Below are 17,068 nucleotides of genomic sequence, written 5' to 3' on the forward strand. Positions count from 1 at the left end.
GATTCCCATGTGGGCCATGCTAATCTTGGTAAATGGGTAAGAAATCTGAGCTTCCACTCTTGGGTAGTCTGCTGACTTTGTTGGGAGGGGTGCATGTGGGGGAATCCTCTACAAGTTATGAGGGGGCTGTTGCCTCCTGGAATCTTCTCTGGAGGGAGGATCTTTTCCCTCTTAGCCTCTCACTCTTCTGCCTCCCTCCACTAGCAGTTGGACTTGGGTCCTGAGTGCAGAACTCAGGTCACATAGCTTGGGGCTATTCATTTTGTGGGAACATGATCTCCTCCTCATCTGACACTGTCTACCTTTCAGTGTCCTTGAAGTCCACACTATGACTCACCTCATCAAAAGCTCCATTTATATTTAGGTTTTCTGCAAGTTCCTACCACCCCTCTTCTTCTGTGACTTCCATTGGCTTAGGGCCACTTGTCTTTCCAAGTCTGGCCAAGCGGCAGACGTCCCTCAACTATCAATCAATCCAATATTATATCGTATTTATAATAGAGAGAAAGAATATATATATTTTAAAATCTTATGTATGTATATCCTTTTAATAGTCTTGGTTATTTATTTATTTATTTTTAAATATTTTATTTATTTATTCATGAGAGACACACACAGAGAGGCAGAGACACAGGCAAACCACTGAAGCACCCAGGGATCCCCTGTTTTTTATCATTCTAAGAAGTTCTCAGGGCATCTGGGTGGCTCAGTGGTTGAGCGTCTACCTTTGGCTCACATCATGCTTCCGGGGTCCTGGGATCGAGTCCCACGTCGGGCTCCCTGCATGGAGCCTGCTTCTCCTTCTGCCTGTGTCTCTGCCACTTTCTCTCTCTGTCTCTCATGAATAAATAAATAAAATCTTTAAAAGCTAAAAAAAAAAAAAAAAAAAAGGAATTCTCAGTCACTAAAAACCACACATACATACATTGAGCTTTGCTCCCGAAATTGTAACTGTCCTCCTCAAGTTGTTCAAGCCCCCGAGGAACTGAACGGAACAGGGCCCCTAGTTTCACTGCCTGTGGAGCTCAGCAGGGTGTCCACAGACCTTCTGACAGGGACACTTCCCCTTTGGGGCCTGCACCGCCCCTGGGCTGCAAAGTCGGCCTCCGCAGCTGCCTCTCCCGCCTTCACTTGACCACAGCTTTGCTCAACGACTTCTCCTTCCTAGTTCTTGAAACAGTTCGCTCTTCTCTGCTTCTTACTGGCCCTCCCTCTACCTGCTTTCTCCCATAACCTCCCCCTACCACTGCCTTCATCACCAGGCAGGCCCCTGGTTAGAAAAGTCTGCCCTTTCTGCCTTTCCTTTCTCCTCCCTTCCATTGACACTGTCCATGCAGACTTCCCTCACTTGTCCCCACAGCCTCACTATTTCCTTTCTAGCACGTTGTTGTTGTTGTTGTTATTTTACCTTTTCACATCAAATCAAACTAATACATACATATGAGGAAAGAGCAGGTAGGTAAACCCCAGTTAAGGTTCTAGGTAGGGGGCTTGATCTTCCTGGGTATCGACTGTCTGGGCTGGCTTAAAGATACAGGAAGAAGACCTGAAAACTCCACTCCAGCTCTTTAATTGTTCCTGTCTCCCCGGAGAAATATGTATTTTTGTTTTGTTTAGATTTTATTTATTTATTCATGAGAGACACAGAGAGAGAGAGGCAGAGACACAGGCAGAGGGAGAAGCAGGCTCCATGAAGGGAGCCCGACGTGGGACTCGATCCCAAGACCCTGGGATCACGACCTGAGCCAAAGGCAGACACTCAACCACTGAGCCATCCAGGCATCCAAGGAAATATGTTCTTAGGGCAAAAATGAAACTTATGAATTTGATGCTAAGAACATTTTGAGGTCCATGGAGCAATGTAATATTCCCTCACATTAAATTTATCTGGATAGGGATCCCTGGGTGGCGCAGCGGTTTGGCGCCTGCCTTTGGCCCAGGGCGCGATCCTGGAGACCCGGGATCGAATCCCACGTCGGGCTCCCGGTGCATGGAGCCTGCTTCTCCCTCTGCCTGTGTCTCTGCCTCTCTCTCTCTCTCTCTCTGTGACTATCATAAATAAATAAGAATTAAAAAATAAAATCTTTAAAAAAAAAATAAATAAATAAAATAAATAAATAAATAAATAAATTTATCTGGATAGATTAAAATTCAGGAAACTCTCAGAAAAAAAAAAGGAATGAATAGTCACTGCAGAAAAATTAAAATATAAAGAAGTCAAAAGGCAAAGATAAAAACAAGCTGCAGTCTCCTCAGTCCACAATAGCATTATAGGAATGCAACGCTTGCAGGCTTTCCTGATGCCCATATGGAACACAGGGCCCTGGACCCTCATCTACAATTCCAGAAAGTGGAAACACAAGGTTGTTGTGTTTTGTTTTTGTTTTCTAAGTTGCAACAGATTTATTTGGCTACACAACCTGATCCAAACTGATGTGACATTATTTAGAGTCTTTATCCCACTTAGAGTGAATATTCATGCTTCACTGCAGCAATTTTAGTGGGTTTGATTGTAAGATGCTGCCTCAGACACATTGAGGGTATTCTATAATTGTGCACCTTTGCAAAATTGGAGAAATTCTGAATTGCGAAAGGTATCTGACTCTCAAGGATCAGGATGGTGGGCCTGAAGACTTAAAAGAAGTGATAACAACAACAACAACAACAACTGCCACTTGGCATCTACTCCTTCCAGTACTGCTCAGCACTTTGTATATATTAGCTAATTAAATCCTTATACATCTCCACAAAGTAGGTACTATTATCTTCATTTCTATTTTATACACGAGCAAAGAAATTACATTGTGCTTACTGTGTTATTGCTTGCTTTTTGCACTTAATAATATGTCTTAAACATCTTTCATTTCAGTGAATATTAACCTACAGCCTTATCACTAGTGATTGCTTTATTGTCCTATTGTGTGACTGTGTTTTTAGCCAGTTTCCTATTGTTGGGCAGAGGTTGTGTTCACACTCTCCTTTTTGATACATTTCTCTCAGACATCTTTGAGTAGAGAGAGGCCTGTCAGTTGTCTCTCTCAAACTTTTGATTCTGAGAGGCCAGTATATCCCAGTCCTTGCTTACTGGATCTTTATAGGAAAACTCATCCTGCTTCTTGACCATCTCTTTTTATATCTTTTATTTTTTTATTTTTTTCCTTTTATATTTTTTAATTTTTTGTTATTCTAACATAAATGTTCTCATCTTCTCTATATCTCTATCCAATTCCCTGGCATTTGAGAAATCCAATCTTTTTTTTTTTTTAAGATTTTAATTATTCATGAGAGACAGAGAGAGAGAGAGGCAGAGACACAGGCAGAGGGAGAAGCAGGCTCCCTGCAGGGAGCCCAATGTGGGACTCGATCCCAGGACTCTGGGATCACACCCTGAGCTGAAGGCAGATATTCAACCACTGAGCCACCCAGGCATCCCTTGAGAAATCCATTCTGCCATTTTTGGGGCAGGATCTGAAATGGCAGATATCTCTCACTTCATCAGCATGGCCTCTTTTGCTTCCTGCCCTTACCTGACCTACTTCCCTCTCTGTTTCAAAAGGCTAGCATATCATCTTTGTGATGACATTTCTTAAGTCTATATTCCTATGGCCTGATTGCTAAGAATGTAGTCAACTGGATCCTTTTTTTATGTCATTTAATCTTGATTCTATTCCCACAATTGTCCCTAAAATTCTCTTATGGCACCTGTATTGGTTTCCTGTGGCTGCTGTGACAAATGACCACAAACTGGTGGCTTAAAACAAAAGGAATCATTCTTTCACAGTTCAGAGGGCCAAGAGTAAAAATCAAGGTGCGCAGAGAGTCAAAAATCAAGTTTTGGCAGAGCCACACTCCCTCTGACAGCCTAGTGGAAAATCCTCCCTTCCCACTCTAGCGTCTGGTGATGGCAGGTGTTAACTTGATGGCTGGGTAACCCAAGTTGCAGTCTTAATCTTGGATTTCTCTTCTTCTCCTCTGTGTGTTTTATGAGGTCACTTGTCATTGGATTTAGGGTCCACCCAGATAATCCAGGATTATTTCCTCTTGACATTCCATCTGTGAAGACCCTTTCTCCAAATCTGGTCACATTCACAAGTTCTAGGGGTCAACACATGGACAAACCTTTCAGGAAGCCACTACTGAATCCACCACAGCACCGCTCTTCCCAAGTCTAGGAATTGATTCTTTTCTTTTCACACTTTCCAAGGAGGTTTTCTTACTTACCCAATTCCCACTCAGGAGAGTCCATACACCTTGGGGATCTTTCAGTCATGTGGAGCTCACAGGAGTAAACAATGGTCATGAGAAAAATGATTCTTTTCTTCTGCTGATCCATAAAAGAATCCCAAATCAGTCCTTTAACATACATTGAATATATCTTCTTTAGCAAATTGAGTGTTTTTACTTATGCTAAAATGAGGTACAGCTTTCTTTATCTCAAGGACCAAGTTAAATCTCAAGAAGAAAGGAATGACTTCTTGAGTGCCCAGAATATAGTAAGTGCTGTTCTGTTATGTCACTTAACTTTTTTCATAACACCTCTGAGTCTTAAAGTCCATTTTCTTTACTATAAAGAATAGAAAATTGAGGCTCAGAGAGGTTAAGTAACTTGTTAAAAATCACACAGTACCTAGCAGGACCCAGTTCTGTCAAACCCAATGGACTTTAGATCTTGCCTCTACACCAAAATGACTTTTGGATTTTTAAAAGCAAGTGTGCCACATGAATAATGAATAACTCAAAGGTCACTAATAATAGCAACAAGACCAAAAGCTTGGTCTCAAATGCCAGTTCATCGCTCTTTCCCCCACAGCACACTCTCCATTCAAACAGACGGCATCATTTGAACTGAGAGAAAGACACACACCCTGACTGAGCTCAGAAATAGCCTGAACGTTGGAGTTGGAGTCTGAGTCTATCCCAGCTTCACTGCTTGGTGTCAGTTGCTTCTGGACCAATCACTTAGCACCTCTGAAGTTCAACTCCCTTATCTGTAAAATGGATAATTGACACCCACATCTTTGTATTGTTTTGAGCTAATGTACATGGTATGAAGGTGTTACCCAAATGGTAGCTATGTCAACTATGTATGATGCAATCTGATGTTTCTTTAAAATTAGACATCATTTTTTATTATAAAAGACAAAGTAATTCATACTTATGGTAAAGAATAAAAAGTAACAACCCTCTGCTCCCAAAAGAACCCAGTCCTACTTCCTGGACGTAGCTGTCGTCAGCAGTCTCTTCTGTAAGATTCCACAAATATTCCATGCGTTTGAAAGTCTATACCCATTTATTACACAAATAGGCTTGTACAAGTTCACAGTTTCCTTTTTACTAAATCATTGTCCCAGGTGACTTCTGCAGGAAGCAGACTCTGAGATGGACGTCAGTGTGCAGAATGCTTACTCGGTGGTAGAACTAACCCCTGTGGAAAGGAGGGAAGGAGCAGGAGTGGGCAGGAGAGGTCAAGGTCTCAGACAGCCTTAGCCAGCCCCAGAGAGTTCCGGAGTTACACTCCCCACCCCCACCCCCACTCCACTCCCAAAGAGCCAGCCAGGGAAGGCAGCTCTCTGCAATTGAGTCAATCTCTGAAAGGCATGACACCAGAGGGCTGTCTACCAACAGCACTCCCTGCCTCTGGATGGCAAGTCCTGCGGAAGGAAGCTCCATCAGTACTTGGTGTCCACCTTGATCATGTCTGGATGACTTAGTAAGACTGGAGAACTCTGATGGGATAAGGGTGTCCAACTGCCTGGCTCTCTTTCTCACAGCTGGAAGACCCAAACCCTGTAGACCCAGTGAGTCTGGATGCATGGGGCTGTGTTAACTTTCAGCTTGTTCTATACGAGTTTTTACTGTCCAGGGACCGTCACCATCACTTTGTCTTCCTCTTCTGACAGCAGAGCTTCTGGCTTCTCTTTGGCTAGGATATATGGCAAGGGGCTGGGGGAGGAAGCAATTAATTTTCAACACACATTTCTCTGACAAATAATGAAAACAGAAAGTGGTTGAGGATTCCCATCTTATAGAAGACAAGCACAAAGGGTCATTCACACATGTGACAACGTCCCTTCCTATCTGCTTCCTTTTCAATGTACTTTACGTGTTTTCCTGTGTTCAGAACTTGCTGAATCAACTCCCAAGGTAAGAATTTGGGGCCACTGCCCCATGGTCTGGAAGACAGGTGCCATTTGTCTCACTGAGGCTATGCCCCCAAGGGGGGCTGCTGTGCAACTCAGCATATTCCATGGTGGCCCCACACTTTCCCTGCCCTTCCCTCCCACCTTCTTCCTAAAATTTAGCCAACCACTCCTTCATTGGGAAGCAAAGATTAGGAAGGGGTAGACCAGTCCCCATTAATATTAATAATAATTCTTTTAAGTAAATAAGTTATGAATCTATAAAGCACACATAAATGAACCTTTTAACCTATAAGCAACCAGATATCTCTTAACTCCTTCAGATATGGTTTAGCAGGCTCTGATGGGGGACACATGTCCCAACACTCAAGAGTTTTCCCTGACTCTCAATCCTTGCATTGCATTCTTTTGGAGACCCCTGTCATCATCCCTACTGGGATTGCTCCATGAATTCTTTCTCCTTCCTTAAACTTTGTGCTTCTCACAAATTTACCACTCATGACATGGGCAAGACCTTTCTGAAATGAACGCTCCAAGCCTCTCATTTGACTCTTGCCACAAATTCCCCCTCCTTTTATAAAACAAGGTACACATTGTTTTTTATTTTAAAGATTTCATTTATTTATTTATTTACTTACTTACTTACTTACTTATGAGAGACACAGAGAGAGAGGCAGAGACAAAGGCAGAGGGAGAAGCAGGCTCCATGCAGGGAGCCTGATGTGGAACTCAATCCTGGGACTCCAGAATCACGCCCTGAGCCAAAGGCTGATGCTCAACCTCTGAACCACTCAGGCATTCCCTGTTTTGTTTTTAAAGTGATGCTGTAAGTTAGCCAAAAAGCAAAAAATAATTTAATTATGATATTTAATGCTAGTATACTGGTACAATCTTATGCCACTAATACATGACCATCAAATTGTGCATTCTTCTTGATTCTATGAATGTGTGCATGTGGAGGGGGGTTGCAGATATTCATTACAGTGACATTTATGGTGGAAAAAAATTTGCTTTCTAAATGTACAGCAACAGGGAAAGAGTTAAGTTATGAGCATGCCCTCTTGCAAAGACTAATTGGAAAAAAAAAAGATTAATTGGAATAAGGATAGACTTATCCTGACTTAGACTGACACTATCCATTAGTTGGCCAGTGGCTGGCCTGGCAAAAAAAAAAAAAAAAAAAGATAAACTTAGCCTACTAGAGTCTTTCTCTCTTAAATTAAGCAATACCTGTTGCCAATTGAGAAGGGATTAGAGCTGGAACATCATCTAGAGCAGTGGTTCTCCAATTTTAATGTTCATGAGGATCACCTCAAGAGCTTGTTAAAATAGATTGTTGGGCCTGCAGAGTTTCTCATTCAGTAGTCTGGGTTTGGTCCAGACTGTTGCATTTCTAACAAGCTCCCAGTTGATTTTGATGCTGCTGGCCCGGGGCCACACTTGGAGAACCACTGATCTCGCCATTACCAAAGTGCAGTTGTTTCTAGAACATAGGCTTACAGACATGTGCAGAAGGGGAAGGACAGAGAAGCTCACAGGAGGAACTAAAGACCAACTGTGGCTCCTGACTACTTTCCATTTTTCATGAGCCCAGTGATACTTGGGTTCCTGATTTGAGATTCTATGTGACCTCTCTGTGTCTTTATGCTAAACTCCTCTCCATTTCACTTAACTTGAATGAGTCTCTTTGCAACATAAAAAGCCCATCTAGAACAGAGTTGAAAGAATATTATGGGGACATAGTGCATTATCCCAATTCCATTCCAACCCACTCCCTGTGTAACCAAGGTAATGATTTGGTACATATCTTTCCACATCTTTTTCTAAGCTCCGTATAAACATATATGCCAGAGTTTTACTATGTCTGTTAAGAAAATTAAATTGTTTTGAGTTAGCATTCAGATTCTGCTATAGACTGACACATGTTTCTTAGACAAGCTGAAGTTTCCTTCTCTTTTGCATAATGATCCCAAGGTGGGTGGCCCAAAACTAGCAAGGTGGTTCTGTCCTCTGAGGTCATCTTAGAATCCAGTCTTTTCCCATCTTGCAGGTCCACCATTCTTTTTTTTTTTTTTTTTAAGATTTTATTTATTTATTCATGAGAGACACACACAGAGAAAGGCAGAGACATAGACAGAGGGAGAAGCAGGCTCCCTGTGGGGAGCCTGATGTGGGGCTTGAACCCAGAACCCCAGGATCATGACCTGAGTCAAACAAAGGCAGATGCTCAACCACTGAGCCACCTTAAACTTTTTTTAAAGATTTATTTATTGGGGCACCTGGGCGGTTCAGTCCATTAAGTGTCTACCTTCAGCTCAGATCATGATCCCAGGGTCCTGGGATGGAGCCTCGAGTCTGGCTCCTTACTCAGCAGGGAGTCTGCTTCTCCCTCTCCCTCTGCCACTCTTGTTCTCTCTCTCTTTTTCTCAAATAAAGATTAAATAAAAATCTTTTTAAGGAAAGGTTTATTTATCTATTTGAGAGAAAGCAGACTCTGTGCTGAGCACAGAGCCCTACTCGGAGCCCAATCTCATGACCCTGAAATCACCACCTGAGCTGAAACCAAGTTAAACACTTAACTGACTGTGCCACCCAGGCACCCCCATTTTTACTTGAATTTGAATTTCTCTGAGTGCAAGTGAAGTTAAAGGTATTATCATATCTTTATTGATGATTTGCATTTCCTTTTCTGAGTATTGCTAGTTCATATCTGTATCTATTAGGATCCCAGCAGGAAAGAGAATTCACCCCAGATGGTTCAAATAAAAAGACTGTGATGAAGGCACTACTCACAGATCTGCAGGCAGTACTAATAGGGAAAATACAAGATGAATAGCTAGCGAGTCACCCAGAGATGAAACAGCCGGAAGTTATTACTGCCTCCGAGGGCTGAAGAGACAAGACAGGGAACTAGAGGGAGCACTGAACCATGGAGGAAAATCTCTCCTCTGAGAGCTGTGGAGATGGAAGCACTTAGCTTCTGCCAGACAAATATCATCAGAAGGGGAAAATATCACAACTTTTCTCTCCTTCAGCCCTCCAGTCTCCCACTGGTTCTTCCTTTGGCCAAATCAATAGGCAAGGCAGCCTGCAAGGATTCCAAATGACCAGTCCACAGGGCAACCTCCCAAGGAACAGATGCAAGCAAACGCGGTGGAGAAGAGATACGCAGAACAAGCAGAATTAAAACAACATAGTATCTTTTGTGCCCTTTTTCTATGGATTGTGTGTCTTTTCCCTATCAATTGGTGAGAACTTTTCAAACATTAGGGCTATTAATCCTTTGTCTCTAAAATACATGCAAATGATTTCCACAGTCCATCACTATCGATTGACTCATCTATAATTTATTTTTCCATGTAAATAATTTTAATGGCTTTGGATTCTACCTTGTATAAGACAGTCTCCACCTTGACCTTGAGGTTTCACAAATCATCTCCTACATTCTTTTCAAAAAGTTTTCTTTTTTTAACTTTTGCACCTTTGATCCCTATTGATTTATTTTTGCACAGGGCATGAAGAGTCTAGCTATTTTCTTCCAGATAAAGAGCCAGGCATGCCAGCCATGGTAACCATACTTTCTCCATTTATTTTTTTTTTAAGATTTTATTTATTTATTCATGAGTGACAGGGAGAAAGAGGCAGGCAGAGGGAGAAGCAGGCTCCATGCCGGGAGCCTGATGTGGGACTCGATCCTGGGACCGTGGGATCACGCCCTGAGCGCCAGATGCTTAACCGCTGAGCCACCCAGGTGTCCCTACTTTCTCCATTTAGATAAAATCACAACTTTGTCATATAAGTTTAGGATATATATACTTAGATTTATTTCTGAGCTTGCTGTAACATCCTTTCACTGCCTTCAGTGAATAGTGTGCTGGGGAGTACTGGATAAAAGCATTTAAAAATCTGCAAGGAAGAATTCAAGTCTAGAAAATGAGTGAATGGCTAAAAAATTCATGTGAAAAAAATTTTTCAGTAGCCTTGATATATTACATGCTAAAAATTTCTATAATGTTGACTATTTGTTCAAAAAAGTGGGCGGGGGATCCCTGGGTGGCTCAGCGGTTTAGTGCCTGCCTTTGTCCCAGGGCGTGATCCTGGAGTCCCAGGATCAAGTCCCACATCGGGCTCCCTGCATGGAGCCTGCTTCTCCCTCTGCCTGCATCTCTGCCTCTCTCTGTCTCTCATGAAAAAATAAATAAAATATATTTTTAAAAAAAAAGTGTGGGGGTTCCTGGGTGGTTGAGCACCCAACTCTTGGTTTCGGCTTGGGTCATGCATGATCTCAGGGTTATGAGATTGAGCCTCACATTGGGCTCTCTGCTCAGCACAGACTCTGTTTGGGTCTCTCTCTCTCTCTCTCTCTCTCTCCCCCCTCTGCCCCACCCCCTGGGCTCTCTCTCTCTCTCTAAAAGAAATAAATCTTTTTAAAAAATGTATATTATCCTTAGAACAGATAAATACAAATTAAATTTGAAAACATAGTTATGTTCTACTACTCTAAAATAATAGCTATTTTTAGTATTTTATCTTCTATCCTTTATCTGTATAACCTAAAGATCATCCCCCTAATTATCATAAATTCATTGGTTCGCTGAGAACATTTCAATTTGCTTTGTTTTTTGCCTTTACTTAACTCCCTCACCCCTGCACTTTTGCCTCACGGTTGTTCCTAGAACACTCTCACCAGCCATTTCTTTCTTTTTTTTTTTTTTCAGCCATTTCTTCTCCAGAAGCCTCCGGCCTCCCGCCCCTTGCCTACCTTTCTCTCTCTGACCTCATTGCTCATCTCCACCAGTTTCTGCCCTTTGCTCTCTCTTCCCCCTTCACTTGCCCTACGCAATTAAAACTTCATCTTTCTCTATTGGAAGAGCAATGCTGTATTACTCATCTCACTCCAATCCGGGCCCTGAGCTCTAGATTGCTATACCACCAGAGTCTAGAAAGTGCGTGGCAAAGCAAATATCGCTCACTTCCTGAGGATTTCTGCCTCCAGCATTTTTTTTTTTTAATTTATTCATGGGAGGCACACAGAGAGAGGCAGAGATATAGGCAGAGGGAGAAGCAGGTTCCCCGCCGGGAGCCCGAGGTGGAACTCGATCCCAGGACCCTGGGATGCAGACCTCAGCCAAAGGCAGACACTCAACCACTGAGCCACCCAGGTGCCCCTTCCTCCAGCTTTTTAAAGCAACAACTTTCTCTCCCTCCTCCCTGGGCGTAGTTCTTAGAGTTGTGATCACAGCTTATGTACATACCAATTTGCATTCTACTTTCATTTGATGTTAGTTCATCAAAGGTACACACATATCACTTAGATGTTTTATAAGCTGTTTTCTCATCATGCGTCTTATCTTTAAAAACTATATAATTCCATCATGTAGAGATGACATAATTGGCAATAATTTCTCTAGCTTCGAACCCATAAGACATTTCTACATTCTTTTTTTGTTGGGGAAAATTTGTTATATATATTTTTTTAAAGATTTTTATTTATTCGTAAGAGACACAGAGAGGCAGAGACATAGGCAGAGGGAGAGGCAGGATCCCCATGGAACTCGATCCCAGCACCCCGGGATAATGACTCAAGCAAAGGCAGACACTCAACCACTGAGCCACCCAGGCGTTCTGATTTGTTATATTTTTAAACAATTAAATCTGTCTTTCTGTCAAATTATTTTCTAGCAGTTTACATTTAAAATTTTTTGTTAAGTAGGCTCAATGCTCAATGTTGGGCTGAAACTCATGACCCTGAGGTCAAGAGTTGTGTACTATACCAACTAAGCCAGCTGGGTGACCCTCTATCGATTTATTTTCTGAAAGTAATCCCTGGGAATATGCAAAATATTGAAAGAAGAGTTAATTTTTAAATTATTTTTATTTTATTTTTATTACCCTTGATAGGTATTGTTAAACTTTATACAATTCTACAAATTTATAATGCTATCTGTAATGAATATTTCTCTATAGTCTCATCTCCGTTGAGTTTTGTGTTTTCAAAGTTCCACATTTATAGATGCAAATTACACTCTGTTTTTATTCCCATTTCATGTCCTTGATTGCCAGGACTGTTGAAAAGTTTGTCATTTATTTGAAATTTGTATTTTCTTTTCAACCACTGTGGACTGGGAAGCCAGTGGGCAGCATGCGCTATGTTTTCTTGTTGCTCCTTAACCAGTGTTAGGCAGTGAATCTTGAATCCTCTGTGCCTCTGGGTTTCCATCAATTGCACTAAATTTTGACCTATTGGTCTGACTGGTGTCAGATGAACTTCTTGGTCCTCTTTTTTAACAATCTTGGGCTTCACCAGATGTCCGAAGGCAGCCATGAGATGGAGGAGGTGACAGCTGCCACCTTCACAGGCAGAGCCAAGGAAGACAGTTGATTGACTTCTTGATACTGTTATTCACACTTCAGAGAGGGCAGATGTTGATCCTTGTTTGATCACATCTGTTATAACTATTTACTCCAATCTCTTCTTTATAGATTTTATATGTAGATATTTGTAAGTTTCCCTATGTTCCAGCAGTCCAATTGTTCCCTTATTACTTACTGATTTATGTTAGAACATAGTAGAAGATAGTTAGGACTTTAAGAATTGGAATTCCAGGGATCCCTGGGTGGCACAGCAGTTTGGTGCCTGCCTTTGGCCCAGGGCGCGATCCTGGAGACCCGGGATCGAGTCCCACGTCGGGCTCCCAGTGCATGGAGCCTGCTTCTCCCTCTGCCTGTGTCTCTGCCTCTCTCTCTCTCTCTGACTATCATAAATAAATAAAAATTAAAAAAAAAAAGAATTGGAATTCCACCATTCTTAGTCTTGTTCTGTCACTGGGTTACTGAGCAGATCTCATGGTTCTCTGAGCCCTCTTCCCTCTGCAAGGGCTTGACATCATGGGCAATGGCACAGAGCACACAGGGTCTGAGGAGGGTTAAATGACATAAGACATAAAATACCCTGAACCCCACAGGTGCAGTGAAATGGCCAATATTTAGCCTGGATACACCATAATGGCCATACAGGGAGACACTGAAACACATTCATTCTGTAAGAATGTGCATTTCTGCAAGGGAATCAATCCTTGCAGGAGGAAAATCATAACCATCAACAGGAAAACAAGAAACCCTGAGTTCCACTGCTATACTGGCTGCATGAGCCCTTTTAGCTATAGTTTAGGAAAATTGAAAATGAGCACTCATACCCGGGGAGGCCTTTCCCTAGCTCCAGGTCAGATTGCACTGCCTCCTGGACCCACTGAACAGCCCTCAGAGCCCGCTGCCCTCTGTACTGTTCCTGCACCTGCCAGGCCAGCTCTAAGTAAAGCCCTGCCAGCATTTTCCCTTTCATGTTGTACATTCGAAATATCCACTGTTGGGAAACCTGGGTGGCTCAGCAGTTGAGCGTGTGCCTTTGGCTCAGGGTGTGATCCTGGGGTCCTGGATCGAGTCCTGCATCAGGCTCCCTGCATGGAGCCTGCTTCTCCCTCTGCCTGTGTCTTTGCCCCTCTCTCTCTGTGTCTCTCATGAATAAATAAATAAAATCTTAAAAAAAAAATATCCGCTGTGATGGCCTCCAGCCTTGATGAGATACCTGGGTGGTCCAAGTTCTCTCCTGATGTGCAAACTACCGCTTGCATTAGCATTCTGGATACAGATTTAGATAGATGGGGAGTGATCTGCCTCTAACCCTATCCCCCCCACAGCCGTTTTACTTGTAATGCTTGATTTTGCAGAATAAAAGGTTGATCAGGAATGTGTAAGTGTTGGGTGCTAGTATCTACAGCCTCACACCCTCTTGTTCATACCTTCAATCCCGACTTTGTTTGGGGGCACAATTCCACACAGGCTTCCGCCTGTCTCCTGTGGTCATGCTTTACCCCCTGAACCCCACGGGGCTCCTCTAATCTCATGTGGAGTGGCTGCAGGAGCGTGCTCAGCGCTGGCTCTTGTGCAATATAGAGGTACAAGGGTGTCGGGATCCCTGGGTGGCGCAGCAGTTTGGCGCCTGCCTTTGGCCCAGGGCGCGATCCTGGAGACCCGGGATCGAATCCCACATCGGGCTCCCGGTGCATGGAGCCTGCTTCTCCCTCTGCCTATGTCTCTGCCTCTCTCTCTTTCTCTCTCTGTGACTATCATAAAAAAAAAAAAAGGGTGTTATGACCCCTTGGGGCAACCCTCTGCCAAGGCTAGATGGGAGTCAATGGATGAAGACTTAGAAATGCTTCTCCCTTTCATCCCTCAGACAGTCACTTTGAGGCATATTCTGTATGGTTCCTCAGAAATACCATTGGCATCAGAGCCCAGTTGCCCACAGCAGGGACCAACACAAGTGGCTTGGCTTGCCCTCCCTCCCTGGCCAAACTCCCCAGCTCCTCACTTCCCCAGGAAAGCACCTACACCCATGTCCTTGTGTCAGGCTTTTCTTTCTGGAAAAATTAAGGTTCTATGTGCTGCATGAATTTATAATACACAATCCATGGTTTTACAATCTTCTCTTTCTGTCATTTGCCATAAGGCTTAACGAAGTCTTCAACATTATTCTGGAAATCTTCTTTGTTTCTCAAATGTGTTCTGTGGCTTTAATATACAATGGATAACCACAATTCAAAAGGACAGCAAATAGTTTATTTAATCCCCAAACAGCATGCTTAAATGTTCCAGTGGAAGTCCAGCCAATACTGGCAATTGAATGTTTTCTTGATAAATTTAGATATATTTCACCCATTTTGGCGATGTTGGGGGGCCAGATCCTGGTCAAACATTCACGCTACACTGTACTATATTATGCACAGTGGGAACTGTAGTTTCAAATTGGAAATGTCCCCCTGGTAGTTACCCTCATCAGGGGTTACAGTTAGTTGGATCAGGAAAATGCACTTGACATGTATAAGGTAAATTGGTTTCAAGTTCTGTAACCTCTTTAACAAGCAGCTTGTCTCACACAGAAATCCTGAATGAAGTCAGACTGACATCTGGGACCCTTGGGGAGAACCACTGCCCACTTTTGAGTGGTAACCAGAATTAACATTACTGCAGCCTTTATCCTGAGCACCAGGGACAGGTGAGGTGGGCCTGGTGACCAACACCATGGAGGACCTGACAAGACATGTGGCCTCTCACAGTGGCATCAAAGTTGTTGTTGTTGTTGTTGTTGTTTTTAAGATTTTATTTACTTATCTGAGAGAGACAGAGAGCGAGCACAAGCAGGGAGAGGGGCAGAAGGGGAAGGAGCAGCAGACTGCCTGCTGAGCAGGGACCCCAATGCCGGGCTCATTCCCAGGACCCAAGCCTAAGGTAGACGCTTAACTGGCTGAGCCACCAAGGCACCCCATCACAGCGGCATTGAAGTCTTTTTATCAGCCTTCCTCTCCCTTTTTCTTTCTTGCCTAAAGTAGTCTGGCTTATTCTGCTTGGTAAATGAGCAAATAATGGCGTAGGTAATAGAAAACAGGTAAAAAGGACATCCCTGAGGGATCCCTGGGTGGCACAGCGGTTTGGCGCCTGCCTTTGGCCCAGGGCGTGATCCTGGAGACCTGGGATCGAATCCCACATCGGGCTCCTGGTGCATGGAGCCTGCTTCTCCCTCTGCCTGTGTCTCTGCCTCTCTCTCTCTCTCTCTCTGTGACTATCATAAATAAATAAAAATTTAAACTTTAAAAAAAAAAAAGGACATCACTGAACTTGAAAATTTGTGCTTAGCTTTAATTCACGTGGAGATCATCTTACTGCCTTAACGCAATGACCGCTTTGTACTACAACAAGTGTACTGTGTAAAATTAGAGCAAACCAGTCCCCCAATGTACAAGTCCTTTCTCAGTTTAAGGAAGGTGACTCTGAAGGCTTTTTCGAATTCTTTGAGTTTTTAAGAATAGAATGCTCTGGGCAGCCCAGGTGGCTCAGCAGTTTAACGCCTGCCTTGGGCCCGGGGTGTGATCACGGAGTCCCGGGATTGAGTCCCACGTCGGGCTCCCTGCATGGAGCCTGCTTCTCCCTCTGCCTGGGTCTCTGCCTCTCTCTCTCTCTCTCTCTCTCTCTCTCTGTTTCGCATGAATAAATAAATTTTTAAAATCTTAAAAAAAAAAAAAAGAATAGGACGCTCTTTTTAAGGAGAACAGGCAAGGTGGCGGAAGAGTAGGGTCCTCAACTCACCTATCCCCACCAACTTACCCAGATAACTTTCTTTTTTTTTCTTTAAGATTTTATTTATTTATTCATGAGAGACACAGAGAGAGAGAGAGGCAGAGACACAGGCAGAGGGAGAAGCAGGCTCCATGCAGGGAGCCCGACGTGGGACTCGATCCCGGGTCTCCAGGATCAGGCCCCGGGCTGCAGGCGACACTAAACCGCTGCGCCACCAGGGCTGCCCCCCAGATAACTTTCAAATCATCCTGAACACCAACGAATTTGACCTGAGACTTAAAGAGAGAACAGCTGGAACGCTACAGAAGAAGGGTTTTCGCTTCTAGCAAGGTAGGAAGGTGGAAAAAATAAAAATAAGAAAGAACCAAGTGGGGAGGGGCCCCGCGAGGAGCCGAGCTAACGGGTCAGAGCCTCCAGGACAGGAAAACCCAGCCCTGGAGAAGCAGGAACTTTAAAACTCCACACCGGATTCTTCCCAGACAGAAAAGTGCTCAGCAGGGAAACCCGACAGAACCGCAGGAGGGGCAGTGGGGCCTCCAGGGTCCGGGGTCACTAACAGGAGGGGCACCCGGGGAGAGCGCCCCACACACCCGGGCCCATCTCGGTAAAGGGCTGGAGCACCCGGCGGGGCCTCGGGGAGAAGCCGGGGGGGCAGGCGGGGGCTCCCAGGGAGGGGGCTGCGTCCTGCTGCCTTTGGGGGCCTCTGCCCCAGGAGCGTGATCCCAGCGGCACGGCCCTGGAGCCCAGGGTGCGAGGCACACAGCCCAGGATCCTGCACTCCCCCTGGGACAGGC

The 17,068-nt window shown here is 43.9% G+C and overlaps 1 long non-coding RNA gene across 3 annotated transcripts in view; it reads left to right on the forward strand.

The window, feature by feature from the left end:
- Nucleotides 1-15,773, forward strand: part of LOC112672125 (uncharacterized) — a 35,045-nt gene extending 19,272 nt beyond the window's left edge. Inside the window, exon 4 of one of the 3 annotated variants that reach the window (XR_004809995.2) lies at nt 10,859-11,072. This is a non-coding gene — a long non-coding RNA (uncharacterized LOC112672125). Of the gene's footprint in view, nt 1-4,810; nt 5,604-10,858; nt 11,073-15,079 lie in introns of those variants that run through there. The other 2 variants (XR_003144055.3, XR_003144054.3) reach the window with 2 other exon arrangements.
- Nucleotides 15,774-17,068: the final 1,295 nt, after the last annotated feature.

The sequence above is a fragment of the Canis lupus genome, chromosome 28, assembly GCF_003254725.2.
Source record: "Canis lupus dingo isolate Sandy chromosome 28, ASM325472v2, whole genome shotgun sequence".
Classification (NCBI taxonomy): domain Eukaryota; kingdom Metazoa; phylum Chordata; class Mammalia; order Carnivora; family Canidae; genus Canis; species Canis lupus.